This window comes from Parus major, chromosome 3 (assembly GCF_001522545.3).
Source record: "Parus major isolate Abel chromosome 3, Parus_major1.1, whole genome shotgun sequence".
NCBI lineage: Eukaryota > Metazoa > Chordata > Aves > Passeriformes > Paridae > Parus > Parus major.
This window is the reverse complement of record NC_031770.1, coordinates 73,695,304-73,703,785: the sequence shown is the minus strand read 5'-3', so window position 1 is coordinate 73,703,785 and position 8,482 is coordinate 73,695,304.

Here is an 8,482-nt window from a genome sequence, read left to right as displayed (position 1 = left end):
ACTACTCCTAAAAAAGCTCCTGAAATTATTTGCCAGTTGGATTTCACTGCAAAATTTACTGGTTTTTCTCCTTGAGATCAGCTGAACATCAGTTTTTATGGATTAGAAGGTCTTACCTATTAAGACAACCTTGAATTTTATAAAGGGTTTTGTTTTGATTCAATAATTTCTTACATTATATATATTTTTAGTGGCATTTAATGCTTAAATTTTACTGCTGTTCCATACCTATCATTCATCTGGCATTCTTCCAGGACTTGCAATGCAGAGCACTGTTTGTTCCTGTCTGGCTGCTTCTACCTGAAGGTGGTCATGCACTAGGGACTGATTCTGGGAGCACAGGCACTTCTGCACTGTATTTTGAACAGGAGCCAGACATTTCCCTGCTAAATTCTGAACTTGGAGTTGGCAGTTCCAGGATATGGGGTTTTTATAGTGATGATGACATGATCCAACAAATTAGCTGTCTGATACATACCAGACTTAAAATATTTAGGTTTAATGCAGTATGCTTGGATTTCAGCCTAAACTTTGTGCCCATTTCCAGAACTGGGATCTGCCCTCAAGATTTATCACCCACTACAGCTATGTTAAGCTTCCATCACTAAGTTTGTTTGAAAGAACACACACATTTTTTTTTTTGTCAGCTCAACATAGTTTCTGCCTGTATAATAATGAGATATAGATATAGATAGGTATATATATATATATGTTTTTCCAGCTTTATTTACCTTTCTCTGTGTCTTTAAGAAAATGTTAGCAGAGCAAAGCTTACACTAAATCAGTCTATATCTTGCAGTATGTGAGCAGATGACATAGATGTCCAAGGATGTGATGGGGATCAGCTCACACACTTTTCAGCTGAGCATATGTGTAAAAACAAAAACAAACCTTACTTTTTTTCTTAGAAAGCACTACGTATTTCAGGCAGTTAGGCAGTAACAGATGTTGGAGACTCAGTAGGAAGCTAGATGTATGCTGGGATGTCACTCAACTCCCCTTAACAAGCTGCTGTGTTGGAGAACCAGTCTCCATATAGGCTCTGCTTAGTGTCTCAGAAATAAGATGACACTAAAATAACCAGCTTCCCATGAATACCAAGTCTCTCTTTTAAAAAAATACACTGCTTGGGGGCTGTGAGGAGAGGAAGGGGTGTGTGTGCATGTGTGTGTGTGTGTGCGTGTGTGTGTATAAAACTTTGCCTGTAAAGGTATTGCATTGAGAGAAAGACTTTGTTGTAATTTCAGTAATTTTAATTTTGGATAGTGGCAGTATTATGTTTGTTATAGAAGTATTTCATTGCGAATTGTTATGAAATATGATCCCTCTGCACTTCTGATTGACATAGCTTCAGGTAACATGCTGTGCCATGTCAATAAAAATCTACCTAGCATTAAATAACTGCATTTGAAGATGGATACTCTCCATATTTGAGAAGGCAGTGCAAGCATATTCATTCACTGAAAGACTAGACAAACACACACCGCTGAGTTCTGGTGCAGGAATAAAGCAGCAATTACAACAAAGTACCGTACCAATTACAGAAACTGCAAATATAATATTAAACTGGGCTGGATGACATGATATAAGCCAGGCCAAAGAAAAGAGGCTGCATATGGCATGAACAAATCTTATTGTCTATACAAAAGATGTTTTCATGGCTGGTATGGTAATAAGTAAGGTCATATCTGGCCACATCAAAGTACCCTGAAGAGTATAATTGACAGATATCTATCTAGCTTCAAGAGACCGAGACTGGTGACGCTGGGGACTCAGAGACATCTGAGTACTGAGGGTCATACAAGGACTTTGTCAGTTGAGAGAGATGCAGGACTCTGGAAATCCAAGCAAGGAATTTTATGATTTTCTTTCAGTGACTTCAATTGTTTGGACCTATCTCTGCCACTGGGGAGTCTGGGATAGGTGTTTTTGAACAGTTTAGCTTTGATTTGGCTGTGGTATTTTCTTGTTTTTCAAATAAACATCGATTTCTTGAAGACCCTTTTGGATCTTAAGGCTGTTTGGGGGAATATTTACTACAGTCTGGTCCTTGGGACAAGGGAAACAAACTTCTTACCTTAGGCGAAAGACAGAAGAGAGGGCTGACGGTACCTGACCTGGGGCACTTTGTCACAGGTCTTGAAGGTGTCACCAAAAGGCTGACTGAAGTCAGTGACAAACAAGAGGATGGCTGGGGAACCACAAGGGATGATAAGATTAGGGATCTTGTCTTTAACAGTCACAGACCTCTTCCCTTGGTAATCACAAAGGCATCAGCAGTCCTGGTGTGGGACGATGAGGAAAGACACTAAGACAAGATATTGTTGGGATGAGAGAGATGCTTTTTTCTGCAAACCAGTATAATCCCCGATGCAGCCAGATAACTTGCAGAGTGCAAATGATTTGTCCTTTCTGCACCCCCTCCCCCCTCCTCCACTTGCCAATATTTTAAGATATTTCCAAAAGTAATGGGGAGTGGGTGTTGGAGAGTTGTATTTGCTTTATAGTCAGCTTTACATATAACAAATGAGCATTCCGTTTCTCCTGGGAAATAAGTAAATTGTATTGAAATTGAAACAGTGGCAGAAAAGGAGTAAGTGGTTTGACTTGAACCACAGAGGGAGATTACAAGAGAACAGAGATTAAAATGCAGAAACCCTTACATCATGCCAGAGCTTTGTGTGCTGCACCTCCCTCTCTCACTGCCTGGAATTGATGCTTCTTTCTTCTGGGGCAAACCAAGCCGCTACTGGAAAAATGGAGCCTGTGAGCAAATCACAAAACATCACTGGAACATATTTTTGAAACCAGGAGATGCATTTGGGGTGGGGGTTGGGGTTTTCTGGGGTTTGTTTTGTTTTGTTTTTTCTTTTTGGGGGTGGTTTTTTTGGTTGGGTTTGGGGTTTTTTGGGAGGTTTTGTTTTTGTTTGGTCTATTTTATTTAAAATAATTATCTTTATTAAATATTCTTCACTCTATAAATAGAGTAGTTTCCCAGAACTATGTCTGACTTTGCTATATACAAAAAAATCCTCACCCAGTCTCCCTTTACTCACTACTCTCCTCCAGATTAATTGTAAATGATACACTGGCTGAGTAACAAACTGATATGGAATGAATTGGTCACACAATTATTGTGTACTTATTCAGGAAATGTTTGTTCTAATTTATTATTGATTGAAATCCAGTGAATTCTTTTTCACTAGCTAATACTTTATTGTGCTCTATCAAGCTGTAGAGTGTTCCATGCAATCACATTGATTAAAAAAATAAAAAGGATGTCAAAAAATTCCTGAACAAAATATTCCCATTAGATCTGAGTAGGGGGTTTAACTAATTTCTAGACAGCAGGTTTTATGGCTTTCAGAAGATAACTATGTGTTCTTAAATGTGGATGTCTTGAAGAAATCTAACTGAAACACTTCATATTATGTGAGATGCTTTGTTTATGCAAACAAAATCCAGAAAAAGTATGGTTAAATGTACAGACTTTGGTTATTTTGAGATAGTAATATATATTTAGTGTTATCAAACAAAACCTATAGTCAAAACTTTAAAAAGTGAAATTAATTCTGTTAAGTTTTATTATTTTTTCTTTTAACTGCAACATCTGTCCTAGTTTTTTATATTTGACAAACTCATTGAATAGTTAAGGATTTGAGAAAATGAGATAGGTTTAATCTAGAATTTAAATTTTAAAAAAACCAGTAAAAAATTATTAAAACCAACTACCTTTACGCATAAGCTTTGGTGACTTGTAGATTCCCTCCAATGCCTTTTTCATTCAGATCTAAGTGCTCAACATTATTCTCAAAATGGCATTACTTTAAAATATAATGATATTGTGAGATAATGACTACTACAGGTGCAAATTACAGAACTCCAAAAAGTAAATGTAATCATCATGTTAGTTTTTCTGCTTTTTGAAGCCGTTGAATATCCCATTCATTCTTTTATTCTGAGCAAGTGTAAATAAAGTCCTTTATTTGCTTTCCCTGCTGCATTCAGAATTTTCTGCCAGTTTAATCTGTTCCCATCCACTGAGTCAGTTTCTTGCAGGTCTTTTCACAGTCTTTACATCCTTTTTTCATTGTGAAGCTGAATATCTCCCTGTTTGTCCCCAGTTCCTGCACTGCAATGTTCTTTGCCTAGGAATGGTTGAGACTAAAAACAATACTCCCCCTGAGGATGTAAACTGATTTATTAAAAGAGATAGGAGCAAGAACTAACAGTGAAAAGGTGTAAAACACATATTATTGCTATTAATATTACTATGATTTTACCATTTTTACTATTATTTCCTATCTTTGCACTTATGCATATATTTACCTTGAGGTTTTTAGATAATGCTTCAGGCTTTATCTTATGTGCTTACAACTAATTTACATCATGGGAAAGTATACATTGTCATCCATGATTTTTTGCATCATGGGAAAATATACATTGTCACCCATGATTTTTGGGATTTTCAGAAAAACATCCCAATTGGCCACGTTGTTGCAGATGTAGGTAACATGAGCCAGCAGTTAAACCACAAACAGTGAAACCTCCAGTAAATAAAAAGCCTAACTATTAAAGGTTGTGAAAAATGGAAAAAATGGGTCAGCTGAGCGAGTTATTCAGTAGCCACAGGGAGGGCCTCTGACTCCAAGCAGTGTCAAGCATTGAACTGGAAGGCCATACACCTTCTTTTGTCTCTGGCTGATTAGAAATAGACCTTGAGGACCAGCTCAGGGGATTCTCATGCTCCTTCCCATGTCTGCTGAAGAGCACCATTTATCTTCTATACCTCCTTGCACCCTTAGTGCACAGGAGCCTTGTTGATCAGCGTGGAAATTGAATCTGACAGTAGTATTGCCAAAGGGTCATCCATATTTTTAATATATTATTTGACCACAGTTATTCCTAAAAATTCAAGTGGAAGTTCCTCTTGCTACCTTAGAAGTCCTTGTGCTTGATTTCTGTTTTCTTTTCCTTTGTCTAATAAAATGGAAACTGGGATGTAGCAGTCACAGGATTGTGATTAATCCAGAAGAACCAAATTAATATCTCAGTAACGCTTGAGGTAATTTAACACCTTCCCAAAACTATTATGTGAGGAGTGGGTTTATTTGGGAAGGGCAGGATAGAGAGCAACTCTTTTGCAAAAAACTGCACATTAGAAACATACCTTGCAGAGGAAAGTTAGAAACCAGTTGGTGTCCAGAATGAACTGCTCTTTTTTTCTTTCATCTTTTTATGCAGATGGTAATTCCCTGCCACTTCCTTGCAAGGGACAAAGGTTTGAGTACCTGTACCATCATCTTCTTCCACCCTGGTTTTATTCTGAGTCTTAACTTTAAAGAGAGAGGCTGGTTTATTCTGTAGAAATAAGTGGGAATGTTAGAAAAGGCTAAATATCATCATAAACCAAAACATTATGATACCAGAAACCCTTAGGAACAACACTAATGCTTTTAAATGAAGGTTTTATTTGTCTCTGAGCTGCAAAAGGAAGTCACTAATGAGATGTCATTTACATTCTAACACCTGTTAAATGGCACTTTTCTCTTTCCCCAAAGAGAGAGATGTTTATGAATGTTTGCAGTTTTCTGAGTGTATCTACAAGAATTATATTTTCATAATAAATGCTGTATATTTTTCCTGTGCATACCTTGGTTACATCGGAACAGTATAGGGAAATACCAGGAGCTTTTTTTTGTTTTATTAGATTTATATGTCATTTTTATATAAATCTAACAGGGAATGTCTAGCTTACAAAGAAATTTCATTAATCAGGATTTAACACAATTGCGTATTTAGGATGTGATTTGCGGCAGTTACAGTGCAAGAACTGCATGTAATTATACCTCCATTTAAATGAAAATTAAAAGCTTGTGTTGTAGCAGGGTACATGTGTTGAATATATTGCTTTACAGAATAAGCCCTCCAAAGGAGAATACCTGAAAATGAAGTTTCAGTTGGTTCTGTCAGGGAATTGCTGCATGCTGTGACTTTTAAAATTGGGACTTGCGTTAAAACTGACCAGAGGGAAAGATGGGAAATTACGGGAAAGCAAATGATCTATAACAATACAAGTTGATATGCTTCTGTTAGATAAGCATAATGCAAGTTTCTTTCAATCATTTCTAAAGTGGTTTGGTGTATAAATTAACTCATTCAGTTAATAAAAAAAGGCAGAATCCGCAGAGGATTGTGCTGGAAATAAGTTCTGCAGAGGAATTTGAAGAAGGAATTAAATTATTATTAGAATTAGAACTAGATCAGAATTAAGGAAGTGAATTTTAGGGAACCAACAACTTTAGCAGGTGCTCCGGTGGACTGTGTCTCACACCTATAAAATATGCGATTCATTTGGGGGTTTTTGCTTCCCAATTCCCATCCCAATGCCTGCAGTTGGCACATCTGCTGCTTGTCTTCCAGACATGCCTCCTCAGATAAAAGGTGCAGCTGCATGGCACGTTGAAAGTCTTGTGCAGGGGAAAGGCGAGGTACAAGGCCTCTGAGCACACCCTCGGCATGAGGTCCTCTCACAGAATCACAGAATATGCTGAGCTGGAAAGGACCCACAAGGATCATCAATTCCAACTCTTAAGCGAGTGGCCCATACAGGGATTGAACCCACAAAATTGTCCTGAAAGGGTGTTGTTTCATCAATTTGCTTTCCTGTTCAGCTCAGAGGCAGTATGACCCTGGCACATGACAAAGGGCGACAGAAGAGAATAACACAACTGAAATGGCTGATGCTATCATAAACTGAAAATGTCCCACCTTGGTGGGATGTAGTGCCATTCTGGGAGCTGATGCCAGAGACAACAGAAAAATTCGAAATAATGTTTGGATCTCTAAATCTCAGTTAGGTGCTTTACCATGAGGTGGTGTTATGATCCAGCTAGTGAGAGATGCCTCTGCCCGAATTAAGGTGCAAACAAGACCATATGCCAAAGTCAATAATACAGATTTTATTTAACAGTAGTTGTGAGGTAGAAAGATAGAAAGAAATAGGGAGGGGAGAGGGAAGGGGAGAGAGAGAAAAAGAGAGAGAGAGAGAAGATACCCACCACCTGTGGATCCAGCAGCATCCCATTGGTCCTTCCTCACCCTGGGCTTCTTGGTGGTGGGGGTCCTGGCCTCGTGCTTCTGGGGGTAGCAGTGGTATACAGTCCAGGTTCTGGGCATCCACGGGATGGTCACAGATGCAGTTCCCAGAACTTGTGGTGTTACTTGTATGAGCAGTTGCTTCCTTTCCCACAGTTTGCCACAGTGGGAATTTTTGTCTGGATATGTTAACCAGGATGTGCTAATCAGATCTCGCCTCCACCAGGCCTGGAAATAGCACCTTCCTGTCGTAATTTCTCCCTTCTGTGCTTATCTCAAGTTCCCTCTGTGGTGGCTTATCTTATGGCAAGTTCCTTCTGTGGCATTGGCAGTGTTTGAGACAGGCAACTGTGCCTTTAAGTCCTTACAGGTGTAAAAACAGAAGACAGCACTGATATCTGTAGTGAACCATCAAAAACTGTGCTCTTCAACCAGAGAAACATGTGATTCAGCACAGACCCTCTGGGGGAAAGCCAGGGCAGAAGCTACCAGTGGAACTGAGCTGACAGAGTATAATGAGCAGACCATGTGTTGGGGGTGAATTAAACCCTGGGTTTTCTAAAAGAGTTCCTTAAATTACAGGCTTAGGCACTTTAGCTTCTTTTCAGTTGCATAGTGCTGAAATTTAAAATGTTGATGGTGCTGCAATGCTGTAAACATTATTTGTGGCAGTAGGTCCCAAGCAGTGGTTTGGGTTTTTCAAAAAGGGTTTAGTATCCATATGTCTATCACAGATGTTTCTTGGGATTCAGCATTCCTTGAGAAAGACCCACGTAAGTTGACAGTGTCTCTTTCAACATGCTAGATGTGTGACAAAAGAAAGAAGTGTTTGTAAGTTGAAGTCAAAGTAATGACAAGCCTTTGAATGAAGGTAAGAACAAGTCCTTGTGGGCTAAGTCTACTTAAGCTGCCTTTTGGATTTAACCTGAATGGATCAGATTTTTTTGAAAAGGAGAGTGACTGAGCCCTGTTTGAAAGCCAAAGAACATAAGCTTTACAGCCCAAGTGCTCTGTAATTTCAGGAAGGGAAGAATTTTTTTCTAGCATTACTTGATCTTTCTGAGAAATTATCCAAAGTTTTAGCTTATTATCCATCTTCCCTCCTGTATTTCCCAGTTCTAACATTATTGCCTCTCTCCCCCTTAAACTACAGCCCATTTTCTGTAATTCATGTTAGTCTTGGATGTTCTGCTCAGAGAGCAGAGAGATGGTTTTGTTTTAAATTTAAAGCAGCTTTAAATTTTCTTGTATGTTAAAGAGACTGGCTTCTTCTTGCTTACCTTATGTCTGGAAACATTATTTTAAAAAGTTTGCAGCCTGGAGAACATGGGCTTAATCAGATTGCTCTGTAATTATTCACCAGCTTTATTCACCCTGGATGATA